We start from the raw sequence: 22,244 nt of genomic DNA, 5'->3' as shown, positions 1-22,244 counted from the left end.
GTTAGTAGTGAACTATGGTTGAGTAATATTCAATGGTATGATATTTAAGTTGTGGTGTTATTCTTCTAGTGGTGTCATGTGAACGTCGACTACATGACACTTCACCTTTATGGGCCTAGGGGAATGCATCTTGTACTCATTTGCCGATTGCGGGGTTGCCGGAGGATGTAAACCTAAACCCCCGTTGGTATATCGATGCAGGAGGGATAGCAGGATCTCAGAGTTTAAGGCTGTGGTTAGATTTATTCTTAATTACTTTCTTGTAGTTGCGGATGCTTGCAAGGGGTATAATCACAAGTATGTATTAGTCCTAGGAAGGGCGGTACATTAGCATAGGTTCACCCACACAACACTTATCATAACAATGAAGATTATTTAGCCGTATGTAGCGAAAGCACTAGACTAAAATCCCGTGTGTCCTCGAGAACGTTTGGTCATTATAAGTAAACAACCCGGCTTGTCCTTTGTGCTAAAAAGGATTGGGCCACTCGCTACAATTGTTACTCTCGCACTTTACTTACTCGTACTTTATTCAACTGTTACATCAAAACACCCTGAATACTTGTCTGTGAGCATTTACAGGGAATCCTTCATCGAAACTGCTTGTCAACACCTTCTGCTCCTCGTTGGGATCGACATTCTTACTTATCGAAAATACTACGATACACCCCCTATACTTGTGGGTCATCAAGACTATTTTCTGGCGCCGTTGCCGGGGAGTGAAGCGCTATTGGTAAGTGGAATTGGTAAGGAAAACCTTTACTGTTTGTGCTGATTTTATTTCTGCCTGCTGCTATAAGTCATTATGGAGAGATCTTCTCTTCAATTTCTATTTGGGAAATCTACTACTACTGCAACGGTAGTGGATGAGGCGCCAGGTGAGGAAGTGATACCATATAAAATACCTATGAAAATTATTGAACGTGTTATGGATAACCGCTATGAAGGGGATGGAACTGTCCATCCTGGTGATCATTTACTGTTTTTGCATGAATTATGAGGTTTATTCAAGTGTGCAGGTATTGCTATGGATGAAGTGAGGAAGAAACTATTCTCTATATCGCTGTCTGGAAAGGCGGCGCATTGGTATAAATTACTGGATAATGGGGATTCTCTTGAATGGAATGATATTGTGCCCCGGTTTTATTCTAAGTTCTATCCTCCAAGTGAAATTCACAAGGATCGGAATCGTATATATAATTTTTGGCCTCATGATGGAGAGAGTATTGCCCAAGCTTGGGGGAGATTGAAGTCTTTAATGCTCAAATGCCCCATTCATGAGCTTCCTGGTAATGTTATTATTGATAATTTCTATGCAAGACTTTCTTTTCAAGACAAGACCTTGCTGGATACTTCTTGTTCTGGATCATTTACACGCAACAAAGAAGAGTTTAAAAGGGACCTTCTTGATCGGATCCAAGAAAATACTGAAGGTTGGGAGAACGACAAGGATAGAGAATCAGGTATAATTTATGATTATAAATGCATTGAAGCTTTTATGGATACTGATAAATTTCGTAATATGAGTGCTACATATGGTCTTGATTCTCAAGTTGCTGCAACTCTTTATAAAGCTTTTGCCTCTCATTATGAATTGCCTAAGAAGAATTTTGATAAGTATCATGAACCGTATAAAGATAAAATTGATTCATCTATTAATAAATGCGTTGTAGTTGAAACTGCTGATCATGTTATTCCTGAAGCTTATATTGAAAGAACTCCTTTCCCTGCTAAAATGAAGGAGTACTCTGTTATAAATAGTGCGGTTCATAAAAGTGAAAAGAAACCTGTAGAACCTGAAGAACAAATAAAAGTTGAACCTCTTTGTTGCAATAGTTAAAGATCTTGTGACTGAAAATGTGGAGGATGGTCATATTATTTTCTGTGAAGATGCTTCTAATATTGTTTCACATCCTAATAAACCCAAACAAGTTAGTGTTCCTATGCTATCTGTTAGAATTGGTGATCATTGCTATTATGGATTATGTGATATTGGTGCAAGTGTTAGTGCTATTCCTTATGAGCTTTACACGGAGATTATGCACGAAATTGATTCTTGTGAACTTGAAGATATTGATGTGGTTATTCAGCTGGCTAATAGAGAAACTATTTCTCCAATTGGTATTGTTCGAGATGTGGAAGTTTTATGCGGTAAGATTAAATATCCTGCTGACTTTTTGGTACTTGGTTCTGCTGCTAGTGATTATTGTCCTATCATTTTTGGTAGACCTTTTCTAAATACTTGTGGAGCTATTATAGATTGCAAGAAAGAGAAAATTTTGACTAAATTTGCTGGTGAATCTTATGAGTTTAACTTCTCTAAATTTACCAAAACTCCTTATAAAGCTGATTTGCCTAGTGATGATTTTAAAATGGAGCAGTGTGCATCTATTGTTCTTGTTCCTAATAATCCTTTGCAGCAACATTTGGAGGATAGCGAGAGTGAAGTTTTTAGGAAAGAAAGAGATGAGCTTGAGGAAATTTTTCTTCGCCAACCTATTCTTAAGCATGATTTACCGGTAGAAGATCTGGGTACAACACCGCCACCAAAGGAAGATCCTGTTTTTGAATCAAAGCCTTTGCCTGATAATCTTAAATATGCTCATATTGATGATAAGAAAATATATCCTGTTATTATTAGTTCTAAGCTTACAGAGTTTGAAGAAGAAAGGCTATTGGAAATATTGAAGAAACACCGAGGCGCTATTGGCTACACTCTTGATGATTTGAAGGGGATTTCTCCTTCTATTTGCCAACATGCTATTAATATGGAAGATGATGCAAAGCCTGTTGTTGAACATCAGCGTCGTCTAATTCCGAAGATGAAGGAAGTGGTAAGGAATGAGGTATTAAGACTTCTTGAAGCTGGTATTATATATCCTATTGCTGATAGTAGATGGGTTAGTCCTGTGCATTGCGTTCCCAAGAAAGGAGGAATGACTGTTGTGCCTAATGATAATGATGAGCTCATCCCTCAAAGAGTAGTTGTAGGGTATAGAATGTGCATTGATTTTTGAGAAGTTAATAAAGTTACTAAGAAAGATCATTACCCTTTACCATTTATTGATCAAATGCTAGAAAGATTGTCTAAAAATACTCATTTTTGCTTTCTTGATGGTTATTCTGGGTTTTCACAAATTGCTGTTAAAACTAAAGATCAAGAGAAAACCACTTTTACTTGTCCCTATGGAACTTATGCTTATAGACGTATGCCTTTTGGTTTATGTAATGCTCCTGCTACTTTTCAAAGATGCATGTCTGCTATTTTTCATGATTTTTGCGAGAGTATTGTAGAGGTATTCGAGGGATGTTAAAGGTATTCGTAGTGTTCTTGGTCATGCTGGGTTTTATAGGAGATTTATTAAAGATTTCTCCAAGATTTCAAAGCCTCTTACTAATCTTCTTCAAAAAGATGTACCATTTGTTTTTGATGATGATTGTAAGGAAGCTTTTGAAACTCTAAAGAAAGCCTTAACAACTGCTCCTATAGTTGAACCTCCTGATTGGAACTTACCCTTTGAGATTATGTGTGATGCTAGTGATTTTGCTGTAGGCGCTGTTCTTGGACAACGAGTAGATAAAAAGCTGAATGTTATTCATTATGCTAGTAAAACTCTTGATGCTGCTCAAAGAAATTATGCTACAACTGAAAAAGAATTATTAGCTGTAGTCTTTGCTTGTGATAAATTTAGATCTTATATTGTTGATTCAAAAGTTACTATTCATACTGATCATGCTGCAATTAGATACCTTATGACAAAGAAAGATGCTAAGCCGAGGCTTATTAGATGGGTACTTCTTTTGCAAGAATTTGATTTACATATTGTAGATAGGAAAGGTGCTGATAATCCTGTTGCTGATAATTTGTCTAGATTGGAAAATATTGTTTATGATCCTGTTCCTGTTAATGATAGTTTTCCAAATGAACAATTGGCTGTAATAAAGGTGAGCTCGCGAGACAGTCCTTGGTATGCTAATTATGCTAACTTTATTGTTTCCAAGTACTTGCCTCTAACCTTTTCAGCTCAGCAAAGGAGGAAATTCTTTTATGATTTGAGGCATTATTTCTGGGATGACCCACACTTATATAAAGAAGGAGTGGATGGTATTATGCGAAGATGTGTTCCCGAATATGAACAACAGGAGATATTGAGTAAATGTCATGGTAGTGCTTATGGAGGACATCACGCCGGAGAAAGAACCGCGCAAAAGGTCCTACAATCAGGTTTTTATTGGCCAACTCTCTTCAAGGATGCGAGAAAGTTTATTTTATCTTGTGATGAATGCCAAAGGGTTGGTAATATCTCCAGACGCAATGAAATGCCTATGAATTATACTCTTGTTATTGAACCATTTGATTGTTGGGGATTTGACTTCATGGGACCTTTTCCGTCTTCAGAAGGTAACACTCACATACTTGTTGCTGTTGATTATGTTACTAAATGGGTGGAAGCTATACCTACAAAAAGTGCTGATGGTGAGACCTCTTTAAGAATGCTTTTAGATATTATTTTTCCTAGATTTGGAGTACCTAGATATATTATGACTGATGGAGGTTCTCATTTTATTCATGGAGGTTTTAGAAAAACTCTTGCTAAGTATGGTATTAATCACAGAATTGCTTCCGCTTATCATCCTCAAACTAGTGGTCAAGTAGAATTATCAAATAGAGAGATTAAATCTATTTTGGGAAAGACCGTTAATAAAACTAGAAAAAATTGGGCTAGTAAATTGAAGGATGCACTATGGGCTTATAGAACTGCTTATAAAAATCCCATGGGAATGTCACCTTATAAAATGGTTTATGGGAAAGCTTGTCATTTACCTTTAGAACTAGAGCACAAAGCTTATTGGGCTGTTAGAGAATTAAATAAAGATCCTAAACTTGCCGGTGATAAGAGGTTGTTGCAATTAAGTTCTCTAGATGAATGGAGAAGTGAAGCTTATGAAAACGCTAAACTCTTTAAAGAGAAAGTTAAAAAATGGCATGATAAAAGGATTATCAAAAGAGAATTTAATATTGGGGATAAAGTCCTATTGTATCGGTCTCGTCTCAGATTCTTTGCAGGGAAATTACTCTCGAAATGGGAAGGACCATATGTTGTCGAGGAGGTGTATCGTTCAGGAGCAATCAAGATTAGCTCTCTCCAAGGCAATGCTACGCAAGTGGTGAATGGACAAAGACTCAAGCATTATATCTCAGGTGATTCCTATAATGTTGATGTTGATATTATTCAAGTGGAAACGCCGGAGGATTTCATAAAAGGGCAAATTGACAGTCCGCCAGAACTCGACTTTGAATAGGTAACAGTACTGGTAATGAAAAGTACGCAATTTACTTTCTGAATAATATTTTTGCTGTTTTTAGGAAATATGAAAAATTACGAGTTTGAAACGGAGTGGAAAGGACGCACGAGGGCGTGGCACCATAGGCCGGCGCGGCCTGACCAGGGCCCGCGCCGCCCTATGGTTTGGCCGCCCCGTCGCCCCTTTCCGACTCTGGTTCGATCTGGTACTTTCCGTTTGTCGTGAAAATTTTTGCTATATAATCCCCCGGACCCCTGGAGGTCCGTATATCGTTTTCTCGACGTGTTTTGTTTCGAGTTGTTTCTGCCAGGATTTGCTTCGGATCTAGAGCCATCATGTCTTCGTCGGAAACTCCGAAGGACAGCTCCAGCAAGGATGTCGGCAACTTGTACATGGAGGAGCTGAGGATGCACCCCAAGGAGTTGCTGCTCGTTGAAGGAGAACTGCAGGTCAAGGATGTCCAGGGTCCTAAAGGAGAAGGAAGCCTGGAAGACAGGATGGAGAAGCTAGAACAAGAGGTTTTCAAATACAAGAAGATGGCTGAGCGTGAGGTGGATATCTTCCACAGGATTGTGTCTGAACTCATTGCTGAACATGAGAAGGAAACTGCAAAGCTTTGGAGCGACATCCTCTCACTTCACGACACCACCAACAAGCTCCAAGCACAACTCTATGATTTTCAGAATCAGAACTGTGAGTATGAAAACAGGTTTAAATACATAAGCCGTCTTTGCTAGTTTCGTGGATCCCCGAGACCAAGATGTCGTTTCTTGATGGAGAGCCTCTTCCTTGGAAGTTTGATGACGGGAATTCATCACCACCATCTCCGCAGGAGTAATTCATCATCGGTATTGGCATCCCCTTGGTTTGTTCCAAGCATGGGGGAGTGCCGCGGTATCACATTATCAGTACCTTTTACTTTTATTTGTCAAGTAGTGTCATATCATGAGTAGGGAAGTTATCATATAAGATGGGTTGCGTTTGGAAGTATCTCTCCTTTAGTTGGTTATCTATGTATCCCTTGGTGTGAGTTATCGTTATGGAATATTAATGAGAAGTCTTATCATTTACATATTGCACATCTTATTCTAGTTTGCAATCTCTATTATATGATTTACCTTGTTGTTAGTATTGGTATCACTTTGGGAGCATTGAATAAATCTATTTGGTTTTGGCAAACTTAGCATTGGTCAATAGCAACAACACTTTGAGGTTTAAGTAGAAAAGAGAAATACATGTAGATGTTTCATTGTCTTTCTTGTTAGCTCATAGCTTACTATTCTGAAGTTAAGATTGTTTGTGCTTACAAGGAAGATGCATGATTGTTTCTATCATATGTATATTTGTTTGTTTCCCTCGACTCTTATGCTTGCTAATTAACCTTGCTAGCCAAAGACCTGTACTGAGAGGGAATACTTCTCGTGCATCCAAACCTTAACCCAAACCTATGTCATTTGTGTCCACCATACCTACCTACTACATGGTATTTTCTGCCATCCCAAGTAAATACTTCATGTGCTACCTTTAAACAATTCAAAACTTAGTATCTCTTATTTGTGTCAATGTTTCATAGCTCATGAGGAAGTATGTGGTGTTTTATCTTTCAATCTTGTTGGGCAACTTCCACCAATGGACTAGTGGCTTCATCCGCTTATCCAATAATTTTGCAAAAAGAGCTGGCAATGGGATTCCCAGTCCCAAATTAATTAAACTAAATAGACACTCCTCCATGGTATGTGATTGATGGACGGCACCCGAAGGATTCGGTTAGCCATGGCTTGTGTAAGCAAAGGTTGGGGGGAGTGTCATCATCATCATAAAGCTAAAATAAAAAGGCACTCCTTCATGGTATGAGATTGTTGGCAGGCACCCGAGGATTCGGTTAGCCATGGTTTGTGAAAGAAAGGTTGGAAGGAGTGCCACACAAAATGAAAATAATATGGGAGCCGCTCTTAGGAGGTTGTCTGGCAAGGGGGTTAGAGTACCCGCTACCAGTCGTTGACAACAACAAACACCTCTCAAAATGTTACTTTTATTCTCTTTATATGATTGCAAAACTGAAAAAGCTCTAGCACATGATTTAATCCCTGCTTCCCTCTGCGAAGGGCCTGTATTTTACTTTATGTTGAGTCAGTAAACCTATTTCCCTCCATCTCAAGCATGCATTTGAGTAGTTGTGATCAAACCTTTATATTGTGATTTGCTACATCATGTCTTTTATTCTTCTTTGTTTAGTACAAGTTTTATCCGAATGAATATAGCTTTGCAAGTTATCAATGATCATGAAAAGACCATTATGATTGAGTATGCAAGTTGTGCCTTATAAACTTTAACATGAGAGCGCTGCTCAATGAGATAAATATAATCATTAATTGTTCTCCGACCAAGAACGAAGTTTGCCATCACCAATTATGATTTCTTATGCACCTTTACTTGTGATTTCCTTATACTTGTTTCAAGTTGAGTTATAAGAGGTTGTTTACTATAATGTCTTGTGTGAATGAATATGATGCTTCTTGTCCGTATTTTATTTATCGACTCTTCACTCCATAAACATGTGGTCCTGTCTATCGAGCTCAGTTTCGCTTGGGGACAAGCGAAGTCTAAGCTTGGGGGGAGTTGATACGTCCAATTTGCATCACTATTTTATATCATAATTTGCTGTTATTCATTGATATATTTCATATTGGGACACAATACTTATGTTATTTCATCTATTTTGCATGTTTCATCATTATTGGAGGATCAAGCACCGGAGCCAGGATTCTGCTGGAAAAAGCACCGTCAGAACGCAATATTTCGGAAGATCAACTGTGGTAGGAAATTATACCAAAAATCCTATTTTTCAAGATGACGAAGGAAGCCAGAAGGAGGGGCCAGGAGGACCCAGGGTGGGCCCACACCCTAGGGCGGCGCGGCCCATGCCCTGGCCGCGCCGCCATGTGGTTTGGGGGGCCCACGACCCCTTTCGCCTCCTTTTCTTCGCGAAATCCTTCGTCCCGAAAACCTAAGCCACAGAGGGTACCTCGCGAAGGGTTACAGCCGCCTCTGCGGGGCGGAGAACACCAGAGAGAAAAGAGCTCTCCGGCGGGCAGGAATCCGCCGGGGAAATTCCCTCCGGGAGGGGGAAATCGACGCCATCGTCACCGTCATCGAGCTGGATATCATCGCCATCACCATCATCATCATCTCCACCATCATCACCGCCGTCATCACCGCTGGACACCGCCACCGCCGTAGCAATTTGGGTTTGATCTTGATTGTTTGATAGGGGAAACTCTCCCGGTATCGATCTCTACTTGTTGTTGATGCTATTAAGTGAAACCGTTGAACCAAGTTTATGTTCAGATTGTTATTCATCATCATATCACCTCTGATCATGTTCCATATGATGTCTCGTGAGTAGTTCGTTTAGTTCTTGAGGACATGGGTGAAGTCTAAATGTTAGTAGTGAACTATGGATGAGCAATATTCAATGGTATGATATTTAAGTTGTGGTGTTATTCTTCTAGTGGTGTCATGTGAACGTCGACTACATGACACTTCACCATTTATGGGCCTAGGGGAATGCATCTTGTATTCGTTTGCTAATTGCGGGGTTGCCGGAGTGACAGAAACCTAAACCCCCGTTGGTATATCGATGCAGGAGGGATCGCAGGATCTCAGAGTTTAAGGCTGTGGTTAGATTTATTCTTAATTACTTTCTTGTAGTTGCGGATGCTTGCAAGGGGTATAATCACAAGTATGTATTAGTCCTAGGAAGGGCGGTATATTAGCATAGGTTCACCCACACAACACTTATCATAACAATGAAGATTATTTAGCCGTATGTAGCGAAAGCACAAGACTAAAATCCCGTGTGTCCTCGAGAACGTTTGGTCATTATAAGTAAACAAACCGGCTTGTCCTTTGTGCTAAAAAGGATTGGGCCACTCGCTGCAATTATTACCCTCGCACTTTACTTACTCGTACTTTATTCAACTGTTATATCAAAAACCCCTGAATACTTGTCTGTGAGCATTTACAGTGAATCCTTCATCGAAACTGCTTGTCAACACCTTCTGCTCCTCGTTGGGATCGACATTCTTACTTATCGAAGATACTACGATACACCCCCTATACTTGTGGGTCATCACCTCCAACCTTTTCAGCTCAGCAAAGGAGGAAATTCTTTTATGACTTGAGGCATTATTTCTGGGATGACCCACACTTATATAAAGAAGGAGTGGATGGTATTCTGCGAAGGTGTGTTCCCGAATATGAACAACAAGAGATATTGAGTAAATGTCATGGTAGTGCTTATGGAGGACATCACGCCGGAGAAAGAACCGCGCAAAAGGTTCTACAATCAGGTTTTTATTGGCCAACTCTCTTCAAGGATGCGAGAAAGTTTATTTTATCTTGTGATGAATGCCAAAGGGTTGGTAATATCTCCAGACGTAATGAAATGCCTATGAATTATACTCTTGTTATTGAACCATTTGATTGTTGGGGATTTGACTTCATGGGACCTTTTCCCTCTTCAGAAGGTAACACTCATATACTTGTTGCTGTTGATTATGTTACTAAATGGGTGGAAGCCATACCTACAAAAAGTGCTGATGGTGAGACCTCTTTAAGAATGCTTTTAGACATTATTTTTCCTAGATTTGGAGTGCCTAGATATATTATGACTGATGGAGGTTCTCATTTTATTCATGGTGGTTTTAGAAAAACTCTTGCTAGGTATGGTATTAATCATAGAATTGCTTCCGCTTATCATCCTCAAACTAGTGGTCAAGTAGAATTATCAAATAGAGAGATTAAATCTATCTTGCAAAAGACTGTTAATAAAACTAGAAAGAATTGGGCTAGTAAATTGAAGGATGCACTATGGGCTTATAGAACTGCTTATAAAAATCCCATGGGAATGTCACCTTATAAAATGGTTTATGGGAAAGCTTGTCATTTACCTTTAGAACTAGAGCACAAAGCTTATTGGGCAGTTAGAGAATTAAATAAAGATCCTAAACTTGCCGGTAATAAGAGGTTGTTGCAATTGAGTTCTCTAGATGAATGGAAAAGTGATAACCCACAAGTATAGGGGATCGCGATAGTCTTCGACGGAAGTAAAACCCAAATTTATTGATTCAACACAAGGGGAGGTAAAGAATACTTATAAGCCTTAACAACTGAGTTGTCAATTCAGCTGCACCTGGAAAAGCACTAGCAACAGGGGTGATGTGAAAGTAGCAGTAATATGAGAGCAGTAGTAACAGTAACACAGCAGCAGTAATAGCAGTATGAGAGCAATGGCACCAGAAGATAGTTGATACTACTTCCAATGACATGTAGAACGAGTATATTATGATGAGAGATGGACCGGGGTTCCCAGCAATCTACACTAGTGGTAACTCTTCAATAAGTGACAAGTGTTGGGTGAACAAATTACAGTTGGGCAATTGATAGGAATCAAAGCATTAAGAAAGAACATCAAGATTATTAATTATGTAGGCATGTTTTCCGTATATAGTCGTACGTGCTCGCAATGAGAAACTTGCACAACATCTTTTGTCCTACCAGCCGGTGGCAGCCGGGCCTCAAGGGAAACTACTGGATATTAAGGTACTCCTTTTAATAGAGTACCGGAGCAAAGCATTAACACTCCGTGAAAACATGTGTCCCTCACATCACCGCCATCCCCTCTGGTTGTTCCGATTCTTGTCACTTCGGGGCCTTTGGTTCCGGACAGTGACATGTGCATACAACTTGTAGATACAATCTAAGCAACAATATAGAGCTTAAATCTAAGATCATGCCACTCGGGCCCTAGTGACAAGCATTAAGAATAACAAGATTGCAGCAACAATAACTTCACAAACTTTATAGATAGACTAATCATAATGTATCATCCATCGGATCCCAACAAACACAACACCGATTACATCAGATGAATCTCAATCATGTAAGGCAGCTCATGAGATCATTGTATTGAAGTACATGGGAGAGATAATACCAACTAGCTACAGCTAGAACCCGTAGTCCATGGGGGAACTACTCACGGAGCATGATGGAGGCGGTGGCATCGATGGAGATGGCTTCCGGGGGCACTTCCCCGTCCCGGCAGGGTGCCGGAACAGAGACTTCTGTCCCCCGAATTGGAGTTTCGCGATGGCGGCGGCGCCCCTGGAGTCTTTCTGGAGTTTCGTCAATTGGTACTGTGTTTTTAGGTCGAAAGGGGTTATATAGGCGAAGAGGCGGCGCAGGAGGGTCGACAGGGTGGTCTCACCCTAGGCCGGCGCGGCCAGGGTCTGGCCTGCGCGGCCCTATGGTGTGGGGCCCCCCTGGCTCTCCTCCGACTCTTCTTCGGTGTTCTGGAGCCTTCCGGAAAAAATAGGAGGTTTGGCGTTGATTTCGTCCAATTCCGAGAATATTGCCCGAACAGCCTTTCTGGAACCAAAAACAGCAGAAAACAGGAACTGGCACTGTGGCATCTCGTTAATAGGTTAGTTCCGGAAAATGCATGAAATCATCATAAAGTGCAAGCAAAACATGTAAGTATTGTCATAAAACAAGCATGGAACGACAGAAATTATGGATACGTCGGGGACGTATCAGCATCCCCAAGCTTAGTTCCTGCTCGTCCCGAGCAGGTAAACGATAAAAAGAATAATTTCTGTAGTGACATGCTACTTACATAACCTTGATCATACTATTACAAAGCATATGAAATGAATGAAGTGACTCAAGGCAATGATCTATAGTTGCTAGCAAATAGATAACATATAGCAAAACTTTTCATGAATAGTACTTTCAAGACAAGCATCAAAAGATTGCACAAGAGTTAACTCTTAAAGCAATAGATTCAAAGTAAAGGCATCGAAGCAACACAAAGGAAGATATAAGTTTCAGCGGTTGCTTTCAACTTTCAACATGCATATCTCATGGATAATTGTCAACACAAAGTAATATGATGAATGCAAATATGCAAGTATGTAAGAATCAATGCACAGTTAACACAAGTGTTTGCTTCTAAGATGGAAGGAAGTAGGTATACTGACTCAACATAAAGTAAAAGAATGGCCCTTCGCAGAGGGAAGCATTGATTTCTATATTTGTGCTAGAGCTTTGGTTTTGAAAACATAAAGAGAGCACAAAAGTAAAGTTTTGAGAGGTGTTTGTTGTTGTCAACGAATGGTAGTGGGCACTCTAACCCCCTTGCCAGACAAACCTTCAAAGAGCGGCTCCCATTTTATTTTTATTTTTGGGTGGCACTCCTTCCAACCTTTCTTTCACAAACCATGGCTAACCGAATCCTCGGGTGCCTGCCAACAATCTCATACCATGAAGGAGTGCCTTTTTATTTTAGTTTTATTATGATGACACTCCTCCCAACCTTTGCTTACACAAGCCATGGCTAACCGAATCCTTCGGGTGCCGTCCAACAATCACATACCATGGAGGAGTGTCTATTTAGGTTAATTAATTAGGGACTGGGAATCCCATTGCCTGCTCTTTTTGCAAAATTATTGGATAAGCGGATGAAGCCACTAGTCCATTGGTGAAAGTTGCCCAACAAGATTGAAAGATAAACACCACATACTTCCTCATGAGCTATAAAACATTAACACAAATTGAGAAGCATTTTGAATTGTTTAAAGGTAGCACTCAAGCAATTTACTTTGGAATGGCTGGAAATACCACATAGTAGGTAGGTATGGTGGACACAAATGGCATAGTGGTTGGCTCAAGGATTTTGGATGCATGAGAAGTATTCCCTCTCAGTACAAGGCTTAGGCTAGCAAGGTTGTTTGAAGCAAACACAAGTATGAACCGGTACAGCAAAACTTACATAAGAACATATCGCAAGCATTATAATACTCTACACTGTCTTCCTTGTTGCTCAAACACTTTACCAGAAAATATCTAGACCTTAAGAGAGATCAATTATGTAAACCAATTTCAACAAGCTTTACGGTAGTTCTCCACTAATAGGTTTAAACCACATGAAAAAACTTAATCTATTTGAGAGCTCAAAACAATTGCCAAGTGTCAAATTATCTAAGACATTATGAGGCATTTTCTGTTTCCAACCAAATAATAATAAGTGCTATAGCTTCCAACTTTTTTCATTGAACATTAAAAGTAAGACGAAGAACAAGTGTTCATATGAAAAAGCGGAGCGTGTCTCTCTCCCAAACAAGGATTGCTAGGATCCGATCTTATTCAAACAATCAAAACGAAAATAAACACACAGACGCTCCAAGTAAAGCACATATAATGTGACCGAATAAAAATATAGTTTCAGGGGAGGAAACCTGATAAGTTGATGAAGAAGGGGATGCCTTGGGCATCCCCAAGCTTAGACGCTTGAGTCTTCTTGAAATATGCAGGGATGAACCACGGGGGCATCCCCAAGCTTAGACTTTTCACTCTTCTTGATCATATATCATCCTCCTCTCTTGACCCTTGAAAACTTCCTTCACAACAAACTTCTCATAAACTTCATTAGAGGGGTTAGTACTCAAAAAATTTGAATCCACCTTGGTCCTGTAGTGGCACATTGCAAGAACTCAATAAAACATTAGCTACAGCTCTCTATGTCTAGAAAAGCTCGCTTAAAGTCCACAAGAGACAATGCAAAAAACAGAGACAGAATCTGCCAAAACAGAACAGCCAGTAAAGACGAATTTTAATAAAATACTTCCGTTGCTCAAATCAGAAAACTCAAAACTAATGAAAGTTGCGTACATATCTGAGGAACACGCACGTAAATTGGCATAATTTTCTGAGTTTCCTACAGAGAATTAGACCCAGATTCGTGACAGATAGAAATCTGTTTCTGCGCAGAAATCCAAATCTAGTATCAACCTTCGATTAGAGGCTTCACTTGGCACAACAAAACACAAAACTAAGATAAGGAGAGGTTGCTACAGTAGTAAACAACTTCCAAGACACAAATATAAAACAAAGTACTGTAGCAAAATAACACATGGGTTATCTCCCAAGAAGTTCTTTCTTTATAGCCATTAAGATGGGCTCAGCAGTTTTAATGATGCACTCGCAAGAAATAGTATTTGAAGCAAAAGAGAGCATCAAGAGGCAAATCCAAAACACATTTAAGTCTAACATGCTTCCTATGCATAGGAATCTTGTAAATAAACAAGTTCATGAAAAGCAAAGTAACAAGCATAGGAAGACAGAACAAGTGTAACTTCAAAATTTTAAGCATATAGAGAGGTGTTTTAGTACCATGCAAATTTCTACAACCATATTTTCCTCTCTCATAATAATTTTCAGTAGCTTCATGAACAAACTCAACAATATAACTATCACATGCAGCATACTTTTCATGATTTCCAAACACATAATTTTTATCAAGTTCAAGAATAGTGGAATTAAAACTTTCAAACTTACTTTTATTAATAATATAACAAGGTAGTTGATCAATCTCAAGAGATATGGGACTCATAGAATAAGTCAAGGACTCTCCAATCCCATTTTCATTAGTAGTACAATTAATTTTATCAATTAACATAGGACCATCATCTAGAGCTTTATCATAAACATTTGCTAAGCAAAATTCTTTAGTACCATGCATTTCGACATCAGGCACAAACAAAGCATTATCATAAGATTTATCAAAGTAGCATGGATTATCATAAATAACAGTAGCATAATTATTCTCACAAGTTTTACTCATAGGGAATATTTCAAGAGAATCCACAGGAACATAACATTCAACCTCTTCCGGTAAGCATGGAGGACAATCAGATAGTGTAAGAGATGAAGAGTTACTCTCATTAGAAGGTTGGCATGGGTAGCCAATCCATTCTTCCTCCTTTTGTTCGTCGCTCTCCTCTTCTTTTTCATCCAATGAGCTTTCAGGTTCATCAATTTCCTCCTCTTTTTCATCCAATGAGCTTTCAGGTTCATCAGTTTCTTCTTCCACCGGTTCCTGCAAATTGTGAGTGCATTCTTGTGCATTAATGTGTCTCTCTTTATAATCAAGAATATAAGGATTCCTACTGTAGCATTCTATGCAAGAATTAAGGATAGTAGAGACATAATCTTTAAGGTCCTTACAAATAGCACAAGTTTCATAATTCTCAACCATGAAGGATTCTATCTCGGAGGCTCCCATAAATAAGACAAATTGTTCTACCTCTTCGAACCCATAATGAATATAGCAATTCCGATTATAGCTCTTAATAAAAAATTCCTCACTAAAGCCACATTGAAATTTAAGATATTTAGTATCCTGTTGAGAGCAACAGTTTATATCATGGCGTCTAAGCAAGATTCTAGCAATTGTATTCAATTTTTCTATCATAGCACTCATTACTTTACCAGTTCTTGATTCTCTATAACAATTATAACATTCCATAAGCTCCAAGTAGGTTGTAGGTTCTCCCATAACAGCAGTTTTTAATTTTTCAATTTTTCAAATTTTTATGGATTTTTGGGTATATGAGAAAAATAAAACAAAACAGAAATAAGCTAGACAAAAATAAACTAAGCAAACTAATACTAGACAGAAATAAACTAAGCACAAATAAACTAGACAAAAGTAAACTAAGCAAAACAAAATAAAATAAAACAGAGAAAGAGGTAGAGTGTACTCCCCAGGTGAACTTATGAGTAGAGCTATGCCTCCCCGGCAACGGCGCCAGAAAATAGTCTTGATAACCCACAAGTATAGGGGATCGCGATAGTCTTCGAGGGAAGTAAAACCCAAATTTATTGATTCGACACAAGGGGAGGTAAAGAATACTTATAAGCCTTAACAACTGAGTTGTCAATTCAGCTGCACCTGGAAAAGCACTAGCAACAGGGGTGATGTGAAAGTAGCAGTAATATGAGAGCAGTAGTAACAAAGAATAACAGCAGTAATAGCAGTATGAGAGTAATGGCACCAGAAGATAGTTGATACTACTTCCAATGACATGTAGAACGAGTATATTATGATGAGAGATGGACCGGGGTTCCCAGCGATCTACACTAGTGGTAACTCTCCAATAAGTGATAAGTGTTGGGTGAACAAATTACAGTTGGGCAATTGATAGGAATCAAAGCATTAAGAAAGAACATCAAGATTATTAATTATGTAGGCATGTTTTCCGTATATAGTCATACGTGCTCGCAATGAGAAACTTGCACAACATCTTTTGTCCTACCAGCCGGTGGCAGCCGGGCCTCAAGGGAAACTACTGGATATTAAGGTACTCCTTTTAATAGAGTACCGGAGCAAAGCATTAACACTCCGTGAAAACATGTGTCCCTCACATCACCGCCATCCCCTCCGGTTGTTTCGATTCTTGTCACTTCGGGGCCTTTAGTTCCGGACAGTGACATGTGCATACAACTTGTAGATACAATCTAAGCAACAATATAGAGCTTAAATCTAAGATCATGCCACTCGGGCCCTAGTGACAAGCATTAAGAATAACAAGATTGCAGCAACAATAACTTCACAAACTTTATAGATAGACTAATCATAATGTATCATCCATCGGATCCCAACAAACACAACACCGATTACATCAGATGAATCTCAATCATGTAAGGCAGCTCATGAGATCATTGTATTGAAGTACATGGGAGAGATAATACCAACTAGCTACAGCTAGAACCCGTAGTCCATGGGGGAACTACTCACGGAGCATGATGGAGGCGGTGGCGTCGATGGAGATGGCTTTCGGGGGCACTTCCCCGTCCCGGCAGGGTGCCGGAACAGAGACTTCTGTCCCCCGAATTGGAGTTTCGCGATGGCGGCGGCGCCCCTGGAGTCTTTCTGGAGTTTCGTCAATTGGTACTGTGTTTTTAGGTCGAAAGGGGTTATATAGGCGAAGAGGCGGCGCAGGAGGGTCGACAGGGTGGCCTCACCCTAGGCCGGCGCGGCCGTGGTCCGCCCGCGCGGCCCTATGGTGTGGGGCCCCCCTGGCTCTCCTCCGACTCTTCTTCGGTGTTCTGGAGCCTTCCGGGAAAAATAGGAGGTTTGGCGTTGATTTCGTCCAATTCCGAGAATATTGCCCGAACAGCCTTTCTGGAACCAAAAACAGCAGAAAACAGGAACTGGCACTGTGGCATCTCGTTAATAGGTTAGTTCCGGAAAATGCATGAAATCATCATAAAGTGCAAGCAAAACATGTAAGTATTGTCATAAAACAAGCATGGAACGACAGAAATTATGGATACGTCGGGGACGTATCAAGAAGTGAAGCTTATGAAAATGCTAAACTCTTTAAAGAGAAAGTTAAAAAATGGCATGATAGAAGGATTATCAAAAAAGAATTTAATATTGGGGATAAAGTCCTATTGTATCGGTCTCGTCTCAGATTCTTTGCAGGGAAATTACTCTCGAAATGGGAAGGACCATATGTTGTCGAGGAGGTGTATCGTTCAGGAGCAATCAAAATTAGCTCTCTCCAAGGCAATGCCACGCAAGTGGTGAATGGACAAAGACTCAAGCATTATATCTCAGGTGATTCCTATAATGTTGATGTTGATATTATTCGAGTGGAAACACCGGAGGCTTTCATTAAAGGGCAAAATGACAGTCCGCCAGAACTCGACTTTGAATAGGTAACAGTACTGGTAATGAAAAGTACGCAATTTACTTTCCGAACAATATTTTTGCTGTTTTTGGAAAATATGAAAAATTACGAGATCGAAACGGAGTGGAAAAGACGCACGAGGGCGTGCCACCATAGGCCGGCGCGGCCTGGCCTGGGCCTGTGCCGACCTATGGTCTGGCCGCCTCGTCGCCCCTTTCCGACTCTGGTTCGATCTGGTACTTTCCTTTTGTCGTGAAATTTTTTGCTATATAATCCCCCGGACCCCTGGAGGCCCGTATATCATTTTCTCGACGTGTTTTGTTTCGAGTTGTTTCTGCCAGGATTTGCTTCGGATCTAGAGCCATCATGTCTTCGTCGGAAACTCCGAAGGACAGCTCCTGCAAGGATGTTGGCAACTTGTACATGGAGGAGCTGAGGATGCACCCCAAGGAGTTGCTGCTCGTTGAAGGAGAACTGCAGATCAAGGATGTCCAGGGTCCTAAAGGAGAAGGAAGCTTGGAAGACAGGATGGAGAAGCTAGAACAAGAGGTTTTCAAATACAAGAAGATGGCTGAGCGTGAGGTGGATATCTTCCACATGATTGTGTCTGAACTCATTGCTGAACATGAGAAGGAAACTGCAAAGCTTTGGGGCGACATCCTCTCACTTCACGACACCACCAACAAGCTCCAAGCACCACTCTATGACGTTCAGAATCAGAACTGTGAGTACGAAAACAGGTTTAAATACATAAGCCGTGCTGCTAGTTTCAGGATTCCCGAGACCAAGATGTCGTTTCTTGATGGAGAGCCTCTTCCTTGGAAGTTTGATGACGGGAGTTCATCACCACCATCTCCGCAGGAGTAACTCATCATCGGTATTGGCATCCCCTTGGTTTGTTCCAAGCTTGGGGGAGTGCCGCGGTATCACATCATCACTATCTTTTACTTTTTACTGTCAAGTAGTGTCATATCACGAGTAGGGAAGTTATCATATAAGATGGGTTGCAGTTTGGAACTATCTCTCCTTTAGTTGGTTGTCTATGTATCCCTTGGTGTGAGTTATCGTTATGGAATATTAATGAGAGGTCTTATCATTTACATTTTGCACATCTTATTTTAGTTTGCAATCTCTATTATATGATTTATCTTGTCATTAGTATTGGTATCACTTTGGGAGCATTGAATAAATCTATTTGGTTTTGGCAAACTTAGCATTGGTCAATAGCAACAACACTTTGAGGTTTAAGTAGAAAAGAGAAATACATGTAGTTGTTTCATTGTCTTTCTTTCTTGTTAGCTCATAGCTTATGATTCTGAAGTTAAAATTGTTTGTGCTTACAAGGAAGATGCATGATTGTTTCTATCACATGTATATTTGTTTGTTTCCCTCGACTCTCATGCTTGCTAATTAACCTTGCTAGCCAAAAACCTGTACTGAGAGGGAATACTTCTCGTGCATCCAAACCTTAGCCCAAACCTATGTCATTTGTGTCCACCATACCTACCTACTACATGGTATTTTCTGCCATTCCAAGTAAATACTTCGTGTGCTACCTTTAAACAATTCAAAACTTATTATCTCTTATTTGTGTCAATGTTTTATAGCTCATGAGGAAGTATGTGGTGTTTTATCTTTCAATCTTGTTGGGCAACTTTCACCAATGGACTAGTGGCTTCATCCGCTTATCCAATAATTTTGCAAAAAGAGCTGGCAATGGAATTCCCAGTCCCAAATTAATTAACCTAAATAGACACTCCTCATGGTATGTGATTGATGGACGGCACCCGAAGGATTCGGTTAGCCATGGCTTGTGTAAGCAAAGGTTGGGGGGAGTGTCGTCATAATAAAACTAAAATAAAAAGGCACTCCTTCATGGTATGAGATTGTTGGCAGGCACCCGAGGATTCGGTTAGCCATGGTTTGTGAAAGAAAGGTTGGAAGGAGTACCACACAAAATAAAAATAAAATGGGAGCCGCTCTTTGGAGGTTGTCTGGCAAGGGGGTTAGAGTACCCGCTATCAGTCGTTGACAACAACAAACACCTCTCAAAATGTTACTTTTATTATCTCTATATGATTTCAAAACTGAAAAGCTCTATCACATGATTTAATACCTGCTTCCCTCTGCGAAGGGCCTGTCTTTTACTTTATGTTGAGTCAGTAAACCTATTTCCCTCCATCTCAAGCAAGCATTTGAGTAGTTGTGATCAAACCATTATATTGTGATTTGCTTCATCATGTTTTTATTCTTCCTTGTTTAGTACAAGTTTTATCTGAATGAATATAGCTTTGCAAGTTATCAATGATCATGAGGAGACCATTATGATTGAGTATGCAAGTTGTGCCTTATAAACTTTAACATGAGAGCTCTGCTCAATGAGATAAATATAATATGTTAATTGTTCTCTGACCAAGAACGAAGTTTGCCATCACCAACTATGATTTCTTATGCACCTTTAGTTGTGATTACTTTATACTTGTTTCAAGTTGAGTTATATGAGGAAGTTGTTTACTAGAATGTCTTGTGTGAATGAATATGATGCTTCTTGTCCGTATTTTATTTATCGACTCTTCACTCCATAAACATGTGGTACTTTATCGAGTTCGATTTCGCTTGGGGACAAGCGAAGTCTAAGCTTGGGGGGAGTTGATACGTCCAATTTGCATCACTATTTTATATCATAATTTGCTGTTATTCATTGATATATTTCATATTGGGACACAATACTTATGTTATTTCATCTATTTTGCATGTTTCATCATTATTGGAGGATCAAGCACCGGAGCCAGGATTCTGCTGGAAAAAGCACCGTCAGAACGCAATATTTCGGAAGATCAACTGTGGAAGGAAATTATACCAAAAATCCTATTTTTCAAGATGACGAAGGAAGCCAGAAGGAGGAGCTGAGAAGGCCCAAGGTGGGGCCAGACCACAGGCCGGCGCGGCCCATGGCCTGGCCGCACCACCTTGTGGTGTGGGGGGCCCACAGCCCCTTTCGCCTCCTTTTCTTCGCGAAACCCTTCGTCCCGAAGACCTAAGCCACAGAGGGTACCTCGCGAAGAGTTACAGCCACCTCTGCGGGGCGGAGAACACCAGAGAGAAAAGAGCTCTCCGGCGGGCAGGAATCCGCCGGGGAAATTCCCTCCCGGAGGGGGAAATCGACGCCATCGTCACCGTCATCGAGCTGGACATCATCTCCATCACCATCATCATCATCTCCACCATCATCACCGCCGTCTCCACCGCTGGACACCGTCACCGCCGTAGCAATTTGGGTTTGATCTTGATTGTTTGATAGGGGAAACTCTCCCGGTATCGATTTCTACTTGTTGTTGATGCTATTGAGTGAAACCATTGAACCAAGTTTATGTACAGATTGTTATTCATCATCATATCACCTCTGATCATGTTCCATATGATGTCTCGTGAGTAGTTCGTTTAGTTCTTGAGGACATGGGTGAAGTCTAAATGTTAGTAGTGAACTATGGTTGAGTAATATTCAATGGTATGATATTTAAGTTGTGGTGTTATTCTTCTAGTGGTGTCATGTGAACGTCGACTACATGACACTTCACCTTTATGGGCCTAGGGGAATGCATCTTGTACTCGTTTGCCGATTGCGGGGTTGCCGGAGTGACAGAAACCTAAACCCCCGTTGGTATATCGATGCAGGAGGGATAGCAGGATCTCAGAGTTTAAGGCTGTGGTTAGATTTATTCTTAATTACTTTCTTGTAGTTGCGGATGCTTGCAAGGGGTATAATCACAAGTATGTATTAGTCCTAGGAAGGGCGGTACATTAGCATAGGTTCACCCACACAACACTTATCATAACAATGAAGATTATTTAGCCGTATGTAGCGAAAGCACTAGACTAAAATCCCGTGTGTCCTCGAGAACGTTTGGTCATTATAAGTAAACAACCCGGCTTGTCCTTTGTGCTAAAAAGGATTGGGCCACTCCCTGCAATTGTTACTCTCGCACTTTACTTACTCGTACTTTATTCAACTGTTACATCAAAACCCCCTGAATACTTGTCTGTGAGCATTTACAGGGAATCCTTCATCGAAACTGCTTGTCAACACCTTCTGCTCCTCGTTGGGATCGACATTCTTACTTATCGAAAATACTACGATACACCCCCTATACTTGTGGGTCATCAAGGATCTAAAGGAAATAGCTTCGAGCACACACACAACGGCAACAGAAAAGTACTTATTACCTGGGACCAAAGTATGAGTGCCTTTTACCTTTCCTCCCCGGCAACGGCGCCAGAAAAGTGCTTGATGTCTACGGGTGCTTCTATTCTTGTAGACAGTGTTGGGCCTCCAAGAGCAGAGGTTTGTAGAACAGCAGCAAGTTTCCCTTAAGTGGATCACCCAAGGTTTATCGAACTCAG

The sequence above is a fragment of the Lolium perenne genome, chromosome 7, assembly GCF_019359855.2.
Source record: "Lolium perenne isolate Kyuss_39 chromosome 7, Kyuss_2.0, whole genome shotgun sequence".
Taxonomy (NCBI): domain Eukaryota; kingdom Viridiplantae; phylum Streptophyta; class Magnoliopsida; order Poales; family Poaceae; genus Lolium; species Lolium perenne.
The sequence above is the reverse complement of the archived record's forward strand: the minus strand, read 5'-3'. Positions refer to the sequence as shown.